The sequence below is a fragment of the Camelus bactrianus genome, chromosome 24 (assembly GCF_048773025.1).
Source record: "Camelus bactrianus isolate YW-2024 breed Bactrian camel chromosome 24, ASM4877302v1, whole genome shotgun sequence".
Taxonomy (NCBI): Eukaryota; Metazoa; Chordata; class Mammalia; order Artiodactyla; family Camelidae; genus Camelus; species Camelus bactrianus.
In genome coordinates this window covers 2,277,471-2,296,777 of record NC_133562.1, presented here as the reverse complement: position 1 = coordinate 2,296,777, position 19,307 = coordinate 2,277,471, and the positions used below count along the sequence as shown (strand labels likewise).

Genomic DNA, 19,307 nt, shown 5'->3' with positions numbered 1-19,307 from the left:
ACCCAGGTCTTCTAAAGCACTCGCTGCCCCACCCTCTAAATCGGCCTGTATCTCAAAGCCCTTAAAAAATAGATATTAATTTCTTACACTTCTGGAGGCTGAGAAGTCCAAGATCAGAGTGCCAGCAGACTCGGTGTCTGGTGAGACCCTCCTCCTGGTTTGTAGACTAAAGACAATTCTAATGGTTACCTAACACCTCATGACCGAACCTTGTTGGTCCAGATTTGTAGACTTGAAACAGTTACGAATTGGGAAAACATTTTGGCAATTTCTCCAAAAATTAAACCTAGCATTCCCAAATGGTCCAACAAGTTCATGTCTAGCTATATACCTGAAACGATTAAATACAAGGACTCAAACAGATGTGTGAGTCCACCCAAGTTCAGAGCAGGATTATCCACAATAGCCAAAAAGCAGAAACAACCCAAGTGCCCGCTCAAGGCTGAACAGATAAACAAAGGTGGTCCAGCCATACAATGGAGTACTATTCAGCTTTTTTAAAAGGAAGGACATTCTGACACCTGCTACAACATGGAATAGCCTTGAGGCCATTATGCTAAGTAAAATAAGTCAGTCACAAAAGAACAAACATTGATATGAAGTGTCTAGAGTGGTCAAACTCAGAGACAGAAAGTAGGATAGTGGTTGCCAGAGGCGGGAGAGGAAGGAACGGGGAGTCCTTAATGGGTAGGTAGTTTCCGTTTGGGAGGGTTAAAAGTTGGGAAGACGGATGGTGATAAAAACATTTTTTTTTAATTAAAAAAAATTTTTTTAAACATGGATGGTGATGATGGTTACACACCATTATGAATGTTGTCAGTGACACTGAGCTGTACACTTAAAAGTGATTAAAATGCTTAGTTGTAGGGTGTATATATATATATATATTTTTTTTTTTTTTTTTTTTACCACAACAAAAAAAGAAACCCTCACAAGGACAGGAATTTAGACTTCACCCCCTTAAATAGCCTCTTCTGTTCAGGAGCACAGCGCATTTCCCCTGCACTCTGCTCTTCTGCCAAGTGCTTGTGAGATGGGAAGGGCAGCAGGCGGGAGGAGCCAGCCTGGGCGAATAAACAGGAGCTTTCCGATAGGGAGTCAGGATGGTTCAGCCACTCGAGAAATCAGCTGGTCCTCCCAGCTCATTTGTCAGAAGGGGAAACTGAGGGCACACAACAAGGGAAGGCGGCCTCCGGTGGCCGAGGCACCTGAGGTCTTGGCTGCCCTGCCTTGATCCACCCTCTGTAACACGCTTGACAATAACCCCCGTAAGAAACTGAGAGAATGAGGCAGGGGCTGTGTGCGTGTGTGTACACCTCCTTGCCTGAACGTAGAAGTGTGGGAATGACTTATACGTGAGATTTGTCAAATTATTTGGCAAAAGATTCCAGAACCAAATGCTTGCTTCTTCCACCAGCTGCTGCGCATCAACCTCCTCCACGGTGTATGTGCATGAGAAACAAGTCCCTCCCCAACCACACCTGTCGAGACAAATTCCTGCTGAATAGGAGGGAAAGATTCAGCAGAAGTAAAGCTCACTCCATGTTTCATGCATCAAATATTCCTTGAGCACCTAGTATGTGCCAGAGACCCTATTAGCCCACGGAACGTAGGTGAGAAGTAGCCACGCTTAGTCCCCGTCCCCAGCCAAGGACAGGAGTGTCACACAAAAGGAAGCCGGAACAGCCCAGAAGGCATGTGGGGAATTACAGGGAATTAAAGCCCAGTGTTGTGAAGGCTCTAACGGGGAAGCCTGGATGGCTCAGGGATGCTCATGTGAGACTTGGCATCCGGGGATTTTATTTGGGTCAGTCCAGGAGGCATGCGACGCCCTCATGACTGACCTTTGACACCCAGATTCCAGCCTCTCCCAACTCATGCGCGTGGCCAAGGCCCCACCATCAGCACAGACACCCGGCAGGGCCCCGCGCTCCAGGTGAGCGGGCATCTTACGAGGCAGGAGAGTCCGTGGGTTTGAGTTGTCCCAAGAACCCGTCAAGGGCTAGACCTGTCTATTTTGTTCTCTTTCCAAATAATCTTTCCACTTATTTTTTTAATTGGATATAGTCGACTAACAATATTGTGTTAATTTCTGAGGTACAGCATAGTGATTCAGTTATATGTATATATATATATATATTCCTTTTCAGATTCTTTTTCATTATAGGTTACTGCAAGATACTGAATACAGTTCCCTGTGCAGTACAGTAGGTCCCTGTTGCTTATCTATCTTATATGTAGTAATTTGTACCTGCAAATCCTGAATTATCAATTTATCCCTTCCCACACCCTTTCCTCCCTATAACCGTAAGTTTGTTTTCTATGTCTGTGAGTTCATTTGTGTCATTTTTTTTAGATTCCACATAGAAGTGACATCATATGGTATTTCTCTTTCTCTTTCTGGCTTGCTAGCCACTTCAGACCTGTCTTTAGAACATTCTGGGTTTAAACAATGCAAGCCTGTCCCGCTCACCCACACATGTGTTCCTCAGATTTCCAGGTTCTCGTCTCCAGTGTAGAGTCTGAGAACGAAGCCCACGGGAACATAGTTAAGAGACTTCCTGTCACTGACTGGCCGGTGACCTCAGGCTAAGACCTGGCTCTCGCTGCTTTGTTCCTCCATCCGTGAGATGATGGTAGTAGGTCCCGCTCTGGGTTTCCTGGAAGGTGTGATGAGAACCAAAGGGCACGGGGTCCCCAGCAGCAGCAGGACTGTGACGCCAGGGCTGCCAGGCGGGAGGCACACGGCCCCTCCAGGGATTTCTGTCCATTAAAGGCCATTTCATTTTCCCCCAACGGTTATAAAACGCTCTGTGCCAGACGCTGTGTCCAGTGCTTGTGTGGCTTATCTCGTTTAATCCCCCAATAATTCTCTGCTGATAGTACTATGACCATCCTCGTTTGAGACGACTGAGTCTGTAAGGTTACCTAAGGTCACATCTCTCGTTCAGTAGCCAAGACAGCTTTTAAACTGCACAAAGGTCACCAAGGCTAGAAAAACAATGCTCAGCTGAGGCTTCCCAGACCAGGGGAAGCTGCTTCCCTCATCGGAAGGTGTGTTCGGTGAGTCTCCCTGAGCTTAAGGGGATGTAGGAGAAAAAGGAAAGGCTTTGCCCCGACAAGGTGGGCTCCTGAAGGGTGTCCTTTGCTCGTTTGAAGAGAGGGTAGTGAAGTCCCCTCTGGAGATGTTCATCACTCTGGCTTTTGGCACAGAAGTGCTTTTGTCAAGCAGGTCCAAGTGGGTTGTGCAATTAAGACTAGCAGGCTTGGGTCCCAGCCACGAGCTCGTGAGCACCTGAAGGACTGGGGACATTCTTCTGTGCAGAATGGAGGCATCTGTCTCCAGGGCTGCAGAAGGGACATCCCCGTACCTGACCATCTTTGCTCCATGTCAGCTGTCTCCACATCGGCTTCCAGCCCCTCTCACAGCCAAACAACCCGACAGGGAACTCAGACTGGCTTTCAAAAGCACATTTTGTCTGTTTTTAACAGTGTCACGTCTTCATGGAGAGCCTCATTTTTATTAGAGCTGCAGAAGTGACCAGCATCTTTGGCAGTGATTTCTTGTCCTTCTTCAGAGGCTCGTACGCTGCTCCCTGTCCTCCAAGATAAATCTAGAAGAAACAACTCTTCACTTGCTACAAATCATAGAAGCACACTAGTGCAAAAATCTCCATTAAAGTCTTCAGAGAAGATCTACATCTTGAGGCAGAATTTAGAAAAAAGGCAGGAGACTTGGCACGCAGCAGCGGAAGGCTTTTGTAAGGAGGCAGAAAGCTACAGACAGCAAGCTACAGACAGCAGATCAGAAACCCTGTGAGAAGCGCGAGGGAGGGGCCCAGACCTGGGCTGCGGGGAGAAAGGCGGGCTTCCCGTGCCCCCTCATGCTGACCCATCAGCGCCTGTGGGCTGGAAGGGAAAACACACACAGCCAGGAACATGTGGAAGGCGGAGTCTGCTGTGGGCAAAGGAGTCTGCTTTTGAGGTGGGAGAGCTTAGAAGGGCCCCAAGTATCCAGGACAAAGAAGGACTGTTCAAAATAGAGTCCATTTTCTGCAAGCCACTTTGGAGATTATCTGCAATGCTTACTCTTATAATTATTATTATTTTAATCCCAGAAAAAAAGGACATGTCCTCAAAATATGTAAATGTTACACACAAACAAAAATGGAGAATGAAATTGGGGTGCAATGCTCGGTCTACTGTGCCCTACCCATCTCTACCCCACCCCGTCCTCTCCATAATGGAAACGTTCATGGAGAGACCCCACCTCCCGCTCTCCCTCCTCCCTCCTCCCCAGACCAAAGAAGACCAAGGACTTGACACTGTGGAATTTGAGTTTCTAACTGAAGCTGGCCAGCTTTTGCTGCTCCCACGACCTAGAACCTGGCCCTCTAGGGGCTGTTTCTTTTTCGGTGACAGCCAGGCGGTACCTCAGCCAGTGACAATGTGTGACCCTGCAGTTCAGTTCTGCCGTAACACCTGGATCAGCTCGGACCCCGCAGGGGAGGGCACAATCTCCAACAAGGGTCCCGACTTCAGAGGCCGGCTGCAGGTTTCAGGGTCCCCAGGCCACCTGCACTTCTAACCAGCTGGTTACTAATTTGGGGTTCCCTTGACACACTCAGGTTCAGTAATTCACTAGAGTGATTCACAGAAATCAGGAACTGGACAGTACTGGACATGTGCTTCATGGCAGTGACAACTGACATTTAATGAGGGCTTTCCAGGTGCCAGGCTCTGTGCTGAGCACTTGATGTAGCTCTCATTGGATCCTCCAAACAATCCTGTGTGCCAGCTGCAGTATCAGCCCATTTTACACATGATAGACTGAGGCACAGAGAGGGGAAGTAACCAGCTCAAATTCTCACAGCAGGATAAGACAGATAAGCAACATACATATTGCACAGCACAGGGAATTAGAGCCATGATCCTGTAACAACTTTTAATGAAGTATAATCAGTAAAGATGCTGGAACACCATGCTGTTCACCTGAAACATGTAACACTATAGATCAACCATATTTAAATTAAAAAAAATTCACACAGCTGGTAAGTGGCAGGGCAAGCTCTGAACTCATACTTTCACGTGTTACGCTATGTCGTTCCAGAGCTGCCTGGGGAAAGGGAGAAACCAAGAAGGTGGCCATCTTTGCTACAGAAAAACAACGCAGATACAACTCAAGGACCCAGACTTACTTTGCATTCTCAGGGTAAAGACAATCTAGGTTTTGCCCTTGAAAGAACTCAGTCTTTAGAGTCAGGGGGCTATTTTAAATCTCAGTTCTACCAGTTACAGTCGGCCCTCTATATCCATGGGTGGGTTCCAAATCTGCAGATTCAACCAACCTTGGATGGAAAATATTTAGAAAAAAAAATTCCAGAAAGTTCCAAAAGGTAAAATTTAATTTATTATGCCCTGGCAACTATTTACAAAGCATTTATGTGGTATTTATAAGTATTCACGTAGGATTTATACTATATTAGGTATTATAAGTAATCTAGAGATAATTTAAAATATACAAAAGGATGTGCATAGGTTATATGCAAATATGACCCCATTTTACACAAGGGACTTGAGCATCCTTGGATTTTGGTATCTGAGAGGTGCATTAGAACCAATTCCCCACAGATACTGAAGGATGACAGTAGCTGGTTGAGTGATGTTGGAGGACAAAAAGCACCAATACTCTGATCTGCAATATCTCCATCGAATGAGTGGAGATTCTAATGGCACCTACTGCACAAACTTGGCCTAAAAATAAAGATCACTTATTTGAAAGTGGAAAACATGATACCAGCGTAAGGCTTTTCTCTTTTCTTCTTTTTCCTTTTCCACTTAGTCTGACCCTGATCTTTCACCCTCAGAATTTGTCTTCTGTCCACCTTATCTATTCATTCCTCATGTCTCACGTGATGCCCTCAAGCCTCTCTGGCCACCTTAGGTTAATTTTTGTTACCTTAGCTCAATTACTTTTACACTGTTCATGTGGACTACTGCTTCAGAGGCTGCAGAGAACACCAGCTTTAAAAAGCATTTATTAAGCACCAACTGTTGGATTGGAAGAATTAATATTGTTAAAATGGCTACACCACCCAAAGCAATCTACAGATTTAATGTGATCCCTGTCAGATTACCCAGGACAATTTTCACGGAACTGGAACAAATGCTCCTAAAATTTATATGGAACCATAAAACACCTAGAATTTCCAAAGCAATCCTGAGGCAAAAGAACAAAGCTGGAGGCATAACCCTCCCAGACAATACTACAGAGCTTCAGTAATCAAAACAGCATGGTATTGGCACAAAAAGGACACATGGATCAATGGAACAGAACAGAGAGCCCAGAAATAAACCCACACACCTACAATAAATTAATCTTCAACAAAGGAGGCAGGAATATACAGTGGAGAAAAGACAGTCTCTTTAGCAAGTGGTGTAGGGAAAGCTGGACAGCTGCATGTAAATCAATGAAGCTATAGAACACCCCCTCACACTATACACAAATATAAACTCAAAATGGCTTAAACACTTAAACATAAGACAAGAAACCATAAATCTCCTGGAAGAGAACATAGGCAAAACATTCTCTGACATAAATCACAGTTTTCCTAGGTCAGTCTCCTAAGGCAATAGAAATAAAAGCAAATATAAACAAATGGGCCTAATCAAACTTACACAAGCTTTTGCACAGCAAAGGAAACCACAAAAAAAAACCAAAAAGACAACCTACAGACTAGGAGAAAATATCTGCAAGTAATGCAACCGACAAGGACTTAATTTTCAGAGTATACAAAGAGCTCATACAACTCAATATCAAAAACTGAAAAAAACCAATAAAAAGGGGCAGAAGATCTAAATAGACATTTCTCCAAAGAAGACATACAGATGGCCAACAGGCACATGAAAAGATGCTCAATATTGCTAATTATCAGAGAAATGTAAATCAAAACTACAGTGAGGTATCACCTCACACCATTCAGAATGGCCATCATTTAAAAGTCTACAAACAAAAAATGCTGGAGAGGGTGTGGAGAAAAAAGGAGCCTTCCTGTACTGCTGGTGGGAATGTAAATTGGTGGAGCCACTATGGAAAACAGTAAGGGGGTTCCTCACAAAACTAGAAATAGAGTTATCATATGATCCAGCAATCCTACTCTCAGGCATATATTTGGAGAAAACTCTAATTTGATACATGCATCCCAATGTTCATAGCAGCACTATTTACAATCACTAAGACATGGAAGCAACTTAAATGTCCATTGACAGATGATTGGATAAAGAAGTTGTGAGATACACACACACACATATATATGCACAATGGAATACTACTCAGTCATAAAAAAGAATAAAATAATGCCATATGCAGCCACATGGATGGACCTAGAGATCGTCATACTAAGTGAAGTCATACAGAGAAAGACAAATATCATATGATACCATTTATATTGGAATCTAAAAAATGATATAAATGAACTTATTTACAAAACAGAAACAGACTCACAGACGTAGAAAACAAACTTAAGGTTACCAAAGGAGGAAAGGGGGGAGGGATAAATTGGGAGCTTGGGATTAGCAGAAATAACCTACTATATATAAAATAAACAACAAGGTCCTCCTGTATAGCACAGGGAACTATCCTCAATATCCTGTAATAACTGATAATGAAAAAAATGTGTATACGTATAACTGAATCACTATGCTGTATACCAGGAACTAACAAAACATTGTAAATCAACTAGACTTCAATTTCAAAATAAATAAATAAGCATCTATCAAGCACCTAATTACACGTGGCACTGCACTTGGCACACGGCCGACACCTGGACAGCACCGTGGGAAAGGCCAGGAGCACAGCCTCAGAAGAGCTGGTCCTAGTCCCAGGTCTGCCTCTTCCTAGCTTGTTACCTTAAAAAAGACACTTAGCCTCCCGGAGCCCCAGACTACTCGTTTGTAAAATACCACCAGCAACTACGCCTGTCTCGCCAACCTCGCAGTCTGGTGGGAGGTTACAGGAGAGGATCTATGTGGAGTCTCTAGAAGCGACAAACCTCTCTGTGCACAAGGGGACTCGTTATGTAAGACAGCGTTGAAGCAGACAGAGCATCCCACATACAGAGATCTAGGACAACTCTAGAAGAATCCACACAGAAGCAGACAGAAAAACGGCCCAAGGCCTGCACACAGAGAACCACATGTTCACATCAGAGTCAGGCTTGCCAGCTTCCCGACTTGATTTCCAGCTGCCCTGCCCCAGAGGTGCTCAGGCCAAGCCTACCCAGAGATCTCAGACTTCAAGGCACAGGCAGAACTGAGGGAACCTCCGTGAAGGTCAAGGGCCTGCTGAGCCTCTGGACTGCACAGGGCAGGAGAAACAGCTTGCACTGAAGACAGGAGCCACAGCCTGGGAGCAGAAACAATAAGGAACTAATCGCTCATGTTTAGTCGAAAACAGAAACAATTTATCCGTGGCCCCAATTGTCTCCCGTCCAGTTTACGCCTTAGGACTTCCATCTGCTGCAGGCTGGCAGGGGTTTAATTCCAATAGCTACCCAGGCTCCATGTTAACGTGTTTGTTGTTTTTTACTGGCTGTTTGTTTCTCACAAGTCTCATAGGGAACTAATCAATTGAGCATTTGCATGGCAATATATTTCTATTTACTTGTATAACAAACGCTATAAATCCATTTTAATTGCCTGGGAGGGGTGAGGGTTACAAGGGGATGCTAACCCCTGGTGAGTTGAGACGTCCCTGAGTCTTAAACAGAGGGACAATTTCAGAGGAGAAATAAAGACGTGCATCTGGAAATGGCCCTGGCATCAAAAGGCCTGGATTTTATTCCTCGTCCTACCACTAACGTGTTTTGCGGCAACAAACAAGCCTGCTTCAGATTCAGTTCGTTTTTTCATTTGTAACCTGAAGACGCTGGACTAGATTATATCAAAGGTTCGTTTCTACACAGTGTGTGATTCAATCATGGTTTCTGGTTCTTCTGCAAAAAAAGCTACTTACGAAGCAAATCAAAAGTGGTTTTAAAGGGGGGGGGGGGAGATCTGTGTCCTACTGAGAAATACGGCGAATTTTCACCAGAATAAGAACCATCATCATCATTGTTACTGCCACCATCCCTGTCGCTTACTGTTTACTGTGGGCGGGACTCTGCCCTGGAGTGAGCTGCTCACCATTTTATTCAAAGCCTCTCAACATTTCTTAGTGCTTCACAAGATCCATTCAAAACAGAGAGACTTATGTTCCCGGGAGAGGGGATGGGACAATTATGGATTACGTGACTAAAAGCTACCACTTATCAGTGGTCTCCTTCCTGCCAGGTGCTTGACGTACCTTTTTTCCAATCCTCACGACAACCTTACAAAGGAGGTGGATGAGTCCTGAGTTCATTTGCTTGCCGATCAAAGTGCCACAAACTTAGCAGCTTAACTCGACATGTTTCCGTGGGTCAGGGGTGCAGCCTGGCTCTGCTCAGACTCTCACAGGCTGCAGACAAGGAGTCAGTCGGGCTGTGATCTTCTCCATTGACGCTGTATTTGAAGCCCACTGCCCGTGGCCTCAGAAATGAGGGCCCAAGTTCTCTGTGGTCATAGCACTGAGATCCCTGCTGTCCTGCTGGCTGTCACCTGGGGTCTTCACAACAGGGCAGTTTGCTTCCTCAGGGCCATTAGGAGACTCTTCCTGGCTTCTGTCTCTGACCTCTGGATCCTCTTCTCAAGGGCTTGCCTGATTTGGTCAGGCCCACCCTGGAACTAGTTTGGTTCCTTCATTACTTCTGCAGACCCCCCTACCTTTGCCATTCACGGTGAGATATTCATGGGTCTGATAGTCCACCACATCCACAGGCCCCATCACACTCAGGAGGGGATTACCCAGGACATGGGCCCCAGGGGTGGGACTCTTCCAGGGCCATCCTAGAACTCGGCCACAAGTCCCGTCTTACATGTCCGAGGTGCTGGCTGGACTCCATGGGGAGTCAGAAGCCAAGCTGAACTTGTACTTCAGAGTCCTGAGGCCAAGCCCTCCTTACATATCACACCCCTGTTCTAACAGCAGACTCCACGTCCTCCAAATATGCCTTTTACTGAAGTCATCCCGGGCACCTGCAGTTCATAAAATACTTTGCTACCCGTAAACTTCACTGTGATTGATTCAAGTTCAACATTTCCCCTGGAATGTCAATCAACTCCAGGTGGAGCTGTCAAACCCAATTGCTCAGAAACCAGCCGATACAGACTATTCATAAAGCCACGTGGAACAAGGGAGCTGTGAAGCTCACTCGATGTCTTTCCTCTCTCCTCTGCTCCGCCACCCACTCTCCTTGTCCTGGTGTCCCCGTCCCACCAGCGCTCGGGAAGCTTCTGCACTCGGCCAGTCTGCGTCCCGGTGGTCCTAAGTCTGTGCCTTTTGTGTGCTTCTGTCGCCACCTAGCCGTCGCGGGGAGAACCGCTCCTCTCTGGGCTAACCTCCCTCCTTCCACACCCATGCCCTCTCCCACCTACAGGTGTACCTTTAGACCCAGGAGTCCACAGTCCTCTCCACAACAAACACCTGTGTGCTGTCTTTCTTCAGTAGGAATCTTCTTTGGTACTTGTGTCCAAGGCCTAACCATTTAAAAGGAAGTAGAAAAAAGTCGTAGCACAGAGAACTGGTATCACTTGAGTCGTCTCAGCCCCCAGATGGGATGCGTCACTCCTTTAGAAGCTCTCTGCTGGTAAGAACCGTGCCTTGTTTCTCTCCGAGTCCCGGACGCCACCAAGAACATTCCACGTGCCCATGTCCGGTCCTCCTGGTCGGAAGCTGTCTCCATGAAACTGGCAAGTTTCTGCTCATTCTGCAATTACCGCGTGCCAGGAGCTTGGTGAGCACTGTCTCGTGTGATCCTCGTGACAATCCTCGTGACAATTATTTCCATCTTACAGCCGAGGGAAGTGAGGCAGAGTGAGGTCCCAAAGCTGGGCCCCTCCCCCGACCTAGGACTCTCCCTCAACACTCAGTCCCTCTACTCCTCCTCCGCCAGCGTTTGTCTGTCTTCCTCCTGCCATTTTCCCACTCCCCTCCCCTGCCTTTAGCTTACATTCCTCTTTCTCTGAACCAGAAACTCAAGCCCTGCTGGGACATCATCCTCTGTGGTGTACATGCAGAAGCTCATGTGTGGGGTCCTCGGGACCGCAGCGTGCACTCACTCACCTACCTGTGAAACTGCAACAGCTTCCGGTGCCAAAAGGTTGTTGCTTCCGAAGGAGAGGTGCAGACAGTGTGAAAGCAGGCCTGGCTGGGAACAGCGAGACTTGGTTTATTTATTTATTTTTTTTTTGGTAAGCTGATCAGCAAGTGAGAGCAAAGAGGTCAGTCTGGGCGCTTCAGCCTTGGGCAGGCTGAGTAGAGGCATCAAAGAAAATAGGTCTCAAAATCGGGGGTCTGTCTGGGGAACGACAGCAGGGTCCACCGGAGGCCGGCCTGGGAGGTCCCCGATCGGAATCCCTGCGGCGCGGAGGTGGGCTCCCCGGAGAAGGCGGAGGAAGGAGGCGGAGGAAGGAGGCGTCCTTCAGTGCAGGGCTCAGAAAGAAAGGACGCTGGGCTGCAGGTTGTTCGAGGGAGCGTAGGATAAGGCAGTGAGCAAAAGCAGGATGGGAGTGAGTAGAAAGGGGAAGAAAGGAAAAGGAAGTGATAACAGGTGTGCGCAGAGGTTGGCGTCACGACACTGAACAGCCGTGCGGGGTGGACGCAGGCCAGTCAGCCAGGTATGGTGTCCTCAAGGCCCTGCGATGTCAGCCGACCCCTTGGCCCTGGAGGCCCAGGTATGTCCTGGAGACATGCATGCACGCGGCCCCCGGGGGCGGACCCTGGCTGTGCACCTGCAAGGAGCAGTTAGGTCTTTAACCAAACACCGCTCTCATCGAGTCTGTGCTGAGTATCTACCCTGGGACTAGGACGGAGGGAAGAAAAACGTGAATATCTGGCACCATCAAGGGGCAAAGGGGAGCTGAAAACCTGGCAGGTCAGATCGAGCTGCCCGCCGCCCGGTTCTGGTGGTCTGGCGGCCCCCGTGGTCGTAGCTGTGACCCTCCCCGCCCGGGGAAGCAGTCCTGGCAGGAGCCCCCGACCAGCTGGCTGAGCAGCAGCCGGACTTCCAAGACCAGGAACCAGCTGGTCAGCTGGGCCAAAGCCCAGTGACGAGCCTGGCAGGCTGGTCTCGGCGGCCTCCCGCGCCTCCCCCGCTCCGTGCACGGCCCACACAGGCGGCTCACCTCCAGCCGCCTGAGTCAGACACAAAACCCCGGCCAGCTAACGAGGAGCCGCCGCGCCCCTGCCTCGGGGCTTCACGAAATGTGCAATTCTCATCATAGGCCCGCCCTGGGATTTCTATTTCGAGACCCAGAATTTCTGACTTTCCAAGAAGGAACCCAGCACCCAGGGCTGTGAAAAAAAAAAAAAATCACAGACATAAACGTTTTCAGAGTCTGCTTCTCCCGGTGGACAAGTTCCAAAAACTCACCTGCCCAGAGTCCCATGCCTATGTTAAGACCACACTGTCCCCCTGCGTCTTGAGGACGTTTGGGGCTGTTTTTAATTACTCCCTGCACTTGGGGGAATTCACAGTTTTGCTTTGGGTGATTGGAAACTATTTCCGTCTTCCCATATGTGTTTGGTTATCACTAATTGGGGAAAGTTATTTTTAGTATTTCTTCTTCTTTCCAGCTTTGTAGATCTGCCCTATTTAGGGGGGAAAAATCTAGAAAAGAGTAGTTTGGGGGATTTTTTTTTTTTTTTAGAGGGATACCAGAGATGCTTTTAAAGGTCTACAAGCAACCTTTTCATGTTCAGTGGGGAAGTCAGTAAGAGGAACAGGGAAGGCAACTCCTGGATTTTATTCCGCACACCTGTGCTGGCACAGAAAGGCAGCCAGGGGTCCTTTCATCCTTCAAGACTCCGGTCAGTGTCAGCTCCTCCAGGGGGCCTCCTGTATCTCCCCCATTCCCCTCCTGCTCCAGGCAGACCCATGGTCCCCAAATTCAACAACCACACAAGCCCTGTACCTTGCTATGTTTTCAGATACTACCTGCACCCCCAGAGAATTCTGCCAAGTTTAGGCATCTTTTAAAAAATATGGAGAATTCAAATCTGATTTAAAATCTGTTTTACTTAATCTATCCCAAAGCAACTTCTATTAATTAGTAATTTGATAAGCAGTTTTAGAAGTATTTCAGTACTTAAATTATTTTAATAACCCCAGCACACAGCTATTTGTTTAATGCTATCAAAGTTAAGAAATGGTATTTTTTATCACTTGGTTTAATATTTTGTTTTTAACTATCATTTACCAAAAATAATTTTTTAAAAAGCAATTGTTGAACCACATAGAAAAATGAAACTTTTACTATTTTGATTAGGGTAGACCTGTCAGTAGTACTCAAAAGCTGGTTACTATGGAAGCAGCTTAATTTTTTCAGTTCTTCATTATGCCAAGTCTTAGAATTAGGAACTCTTTCAAATATGTGAGAACTTTAGAAAAATTTAACTGAAAATGAATTAACCCAGTACATACATATTAGAATGGCCCAAATCCAGAACACAGACAACTCCAAGTGCTGGCAAGGATGTGGGGCCACAGGAACTCACACCCAGTGCTGGTGGGAATGCAAAGTGGGGCGGCTGCTTTGGAAGACAGTTTGGCAGCTTCTTACAAAACTATACATCCTCTTACCATGTGATCCAACACTTGTGCTCCTTGGGATACTTACCGAAATAAGTTGAAAGTTTATGTTCACACAAAAACCTGCACGCAGATGTTTATAGCAACTTCATTCATAATTGTCAAAACTTGGAAGCTGGAATCAACCCAAGTGTTCATCAACAGATGCCTGGATAAAGAAGATGTGATATATATATATATATATCACAATATCAATATATATCTATGTGATATATACATCCATATATATCTTCCATTGTGTATATATATACACACACTGTGTATGTATATACACACTATATATACATACATTGTGTGTGTATATATGTGTGTATATATACACAATGTAAATATACACAATGGGTACACACACACACAATGGAATATTACTCAGCCATAAAAAGAATGAAATAATGCCATTTGCAGCAACATGGATGAAACTGGAGATTGTCATACAAAGTGAAGTAAGCCAGAACAGGAGAGGAAAAATACCATATAATATCACTTATTTGTGGAATCTAAAAAAATGACACAAATGAACATATTTACAAAATAGAAACAGATTCACAGACATAGAAAACAAACTTACGGTTATCAAAGGGGAAAGGAGGGGAGGGATATATCAGGAGTTTGGAATTAGCAGGTAAAAACTGCTATATATAAAATAAACAACAAGGTCCTACTGTATAGCACAGGAAACTATATTCAATATCTTGTAACAAACTATAATGAAAAGGTATGTGAAAAAATATATATATAACTGAATCACTATGCTGTACCCAAGAAACTAACACAACATTGTAAATCAACTATACTTTAATTAAAAAAAAAAAAACTTGGAAGCCACCAAAATGTCCTTCAGTACATGGATGGATAAATGAACTGTGGTCCATCCAAACAACAGAATATTATTCAGCATTAAAAATAAATGAGCTATCCACCCATAAAGAGACATGGAGGAAACTGAAATGCATATTACCAAGTGAAAGAAACCAATCCGAAAAGACTATGATTCCAACTATATGACACTCAGGAAAAAGCAAAACTATGGAGACAATAAAAAAAACCAGTAATTGCCAGAGGATGAGGAGGAGAGAGGTATAAACAGAACACAGAGGATTTTTAGGGCAGTGCAACTTTTCTCGTAATGTAGACATCTGTCATTATACACGTAACTAAACTCATAGAATATACAATACCAAGAGTAACCCTAATGTAAACTAGCGACTTTGGGTGATAATGATGTCAGTGTCGGTTCATTGATTCTAACAAACGTACCGCTCTGGTGTGGGAAGTTGTTAGCGGGGAGGCTGTGTGTATGTAGGGGCAGGGAGTGTATAGGAAATCTCTGTATCTTCTGCTCAGTTTTGCTATGAACCTAAAACTGCTCTTCAGAATAAATTCTATTAAAAAACTTAAAAAAGAATTAACTAGCTCTGGTTAAGAGTTTGTAGAAAATTAAGCTTAAAAAAATAACTGTAATTGCATTTTGATTATTGCTGTCTTCCCAGTCTCATTCATTCTGCTTTATAGCTAAGAAGTTACCCTGGGGAAGGAGAGGGAAAGTTCTTATTTTCACATACTGGGGAGATTTCCTAGTATTACGTCTGTCCTGCCTCGATTGCAGAGAGCTGACATGGCCAAGTGCAGGCTCTTTCCGAGGGACCCAGACCCACTGAGCGACGGTGGGAGACCACGGCCCAGCCGTTCCAGCGCACCCTGGGACCGCTCTACTGGGCCATTTCTGCTGCAGAGTTTTCTATAACGTCATCGTCGCTAGTCTACATTGCAGTCTGACCCGTCCCTCAAAGAAATGCTACTTCCTTCACCTCCTTTTCAGATGTTGGTTTTTAATAAATACCCTACACACTAAACTCCATCTCAGCACCTGGTTCTGGAAAACCCAGCCTGTTAACATCTTAGAACGTAATTGCTTAATTAATAATTGACATAATATGTACCTTTACATAGAAGTACATTATTCTTCAAAATAGTGTGTTTTATTTTTATCACAGGGGAAACTGGTTCTTTTGTAGAATGACTACTGGAATGAAAGATTCAAAAGTTGAGTGCCAAAAAAAGCTGAGTCTCAAAAAACACAGTATTTTTTTTACCATATGATACAATTTATATGTTGAATCTAAAAAAGACACAAATGAACTTATTTATTAAACAGAAATAGACTCACAGACATAGAGAACAAACTTATGGTTACCGGGGGAAAGGGAGTGGGAAGGGATAAATTGGGAGTCCGAGATTTGCAGATACTAACTAGTATATATAAAATAGATAAACAACAAATTTCTTCTACAGAGCACAGGGAACTGTACTCAATACTTTGTAGTAACCTATAACGGAAAAGAATATGAAAAGGAATATATGTATGTATATGTATGACTGAAACATGATGCTGTGCACCAGAAATTGACAACAACATTGTAAACTGACTATACTTCAATAAAAAATAAGTCAGATTTTAAAAACAGTATTTCTAACAGCTACTATGAAAGTCATTATTTACATTATGTTCCTCCAAACATAAGCCATCCCTTTACTTGGGGATATAGTCACTATAACTCCCCCTATATCTTGCTTTATATTTCCTCACATTTTATTTGAAAATCTTTTATATCTATATCTGCCTCCCCAGCACCTAGAACGGAACCTGATACACGATAAGTGTTCAGTAAATATTGGCTGAATAGACAAATGAATGGACAAATAAATGAGTAAGGATTTTAGGGCCAAAGACAGATAAAACATATTCAGGCCAATAACATATTTGTCCTCTCTCATCAAGAAAATGAAGCATGGTATTAACTTGAGAAATGTTCATTGTACAAACACAGATGTATTCAGACCTTTCTGGAAACCGTTTTTCTTTGGTCCCTCTGCTGCCAGCCTCGTGCCCTTGCAGGCTGTAGGATCGCACGGCTTCAGGGAAGCTCACAGGAAGGCTGTGCTCAGGGGCTGGGGAATGGTGACAGATGGCTGGATGCCCTCATTTTGCAGATCCCCCTGTATCTGTGCTCTTAAAGGCCTTGTAACTAGTATAGGGTGAGACGTGTATTATCCTTTGGTTACAGCACAAGTTACTAGAATCCCAGATTAGTGTCCAGTCCCCTAAACCTCAGAGCCACTAATCTTCTGTGGTGGCTCTTATGTACTTGTTGATGTTGGGTATTTTCAGAACCTGGTGAATTCTGCTTCATTATCTCTGGCTTGGGGTGGGATTTTCCCCAACATTAGCTCTTTGGCTTAGAATATGGTTGGCCCATATATTTTTTTATTGAAGTATAGTCAGTTTACAATGTTGTGTCAATTTGTGGTGTACAGCATCATATTTCAATCATGCATATACATACATATATTCCTTTTGAGATTCTTTTCCATTACAGGTTACTACAAGATATTGAATATAGTTCCCTGTGCTATACAGAAGAAATCTGTTGTTCATCTATTTTATATATAGCAGTTAGTATCTGCAGATCCCAAACTCCCAATTTATCCCTTCCCACTCCTTTTTCCCCCTGCTAACCATGAGTTTGTTCTCTGTCTGTGGCTCATATATTTTTTGTGTCAGACTATCTAAATACGGGAGAACAAACTTGAAGAGGGTGAGTGAAGGTGATACGGGAGACCTGAGATAGAGCTAGGACTTCCGTCGGCGACCTGAGTCATCAAAAGCAGTCGTTCACCTTGTTGCTGTTGTGTGACAGGGTGGGAGAAAGACACGGGTGGATTTAGAGGTCTGGTGCGACGGGGAAAGCCGCTCCCCAGCCTTCTGTGGAAGGAGCTGGCCCATGAATACAACTGAAGTGCACAGACAGTCAAGCACGGTCCGTGGTCATACTTTTAAGTTCAGCTGCAGCATCTCCGTCACATCCAGCTACAGTGGGAAGGTCTTTAAGGCTGCCATTATCCAATGGCTTTTCACTTGAAAGAGAAGGATGTGATTACTCACGCTAAGTCTTCAGGCAGTAGCATCTTTCTTAGTTTTAAACAAACCTCCTCTAGTTTAAGTAATTTGCAGCATGGTGGGGGGTTGGGGGGAGAAGGTCATCTTTTCCATTTTTCCTCAGAAGGAATTCTCTTTTTTTTTTCCTCAGAAGGAAATGATTAGACAGAACAAATACAGAAGACTCCAAATGTTGAAAGTAGCAGGCTTTTAAATTTCATAGGGTCAGTTTTCTTAAAACGTAATACTACCTGTGTTGCTGAAAATAGAACTGAGAAATCCATGAGCTCTTGGACTATCCCCCTGTTTTTGTAAGTATTGTCATCACTTCCTCTACCAGGAAGTATCTGTTACACAAATTCCATTGGGAATGGCTTTTCCATCATGAGCTGCTCATCACTGCCATCAGAACAGTGCTCCCTGGAGACCACACTGAGACTCTATGCAGAAAAGAACACAAGTGTGAGCTGGAGGAGTCTTGGTGTCTGGCTGGTGCTGTCCCCACCAGAGCTGCTCTATAGAGATATTTCTTTACCCTTTGCTATGGACTGAATTCTACCCCCTAAAATTCATATGCTGAAGCTCTAGCCCCCAGTGTGACTATATTTGGGCCTTTGAGGAGGCAATTAAGGTCACCTGAGGTCACAGGGGTGGGGCCCTGAGCCTACAGGACTGGTGCCCTTGTGAGAAGAGGGAGAGACACAGGGCTGCACATACAGAGGAGAGGCCGTGTGAGGACACAGGGAGAAGACGGCTATGTGTGAGCCAAGGAGAGAGGCCGCAGGAGAGACAGCCCTGACCACACCTGGACATCCAGCTTCCACACTTATTTACATGAGGAAATGTATGTCTGGGTTTGAGTCATCCAGGCCATGGACTTTCTATGGCAGCCTGAGCAGACGCAGGCATTCCTGAATATGTGATGCCCCAAGTACATTTACTGAAGATATGTTCACAAGAAAAATGCACAGACCACACAAAGAAAGAGAATCACAAGGAACAGCAAACAGGAGGGTTAGCACTCCCCCAAACTTAAGATATTGGAACCAGCTTAAAGAGTTTATTAATTAAGTTGTTTAAAATACTGAGATAAAAGAAGGTATAGAAATCATAAGGCAAATATGGGGTAATATGGGAAAAGGACACATGTTTTTGAAAGGGAACCATGTATAAATTGTGGAAATAAAAGGAAATAATTATTGAAATTAAAAGCTAGCAGGTAGGGAAATAGTATATTAGATCCAGCTAAAAAGAAAATTAGTGAATTGAAATATAATTCTAGGAGGAGGGTATAGCTCAGTGGTAGAGTGTGTGCTTTGCATGCACGAGGTCCTGGGTTCAATTCTCAGTACCTCCGTAAAAAAATAAATAAATAAATAAACCTAATTACCCCTCCCAAAAATAAATTTAATTTAATTTTAAAAAATTGTACTGCTAAAAAAATAAAATGAAGAAATATAAGTCTAGAAAAAGTCTGTAGCACAGAGGTGAAAATAGGAAAGAGGCTAAGATACATAAAAGATAGAACGAGAAACCCCAAAATGTGTGTAGCAAAAATTACAGAAGAAAACAACAAAAAAATAGAGGGGAAGGCAGTATTTTAAAAGTTAAAGGTTGAAAATTTTCCTGAGTTGAAGAAGGAA

At 44.4% G+C, this 19,307-nt stretch overlaps 1 non-coding gene across 1 annotated transcript; it reads left to right on the top strand.

The window, feature by feature from the left end:
- The first annotated feature begins 18,948 nt into the window (after positions 1-18,948).
- Positions 18,949-19,021, top strand: TRNAA-UGC (transfer RNA alanine (anticodon UGC)). Its single transcript has one exon. It is a non-coding gene; the product is annotated as a tRNA-Ala (tRNA).
- The last annotated feature ends 286 nt before the right edge of the window (positions 19,022-19,307 follow it).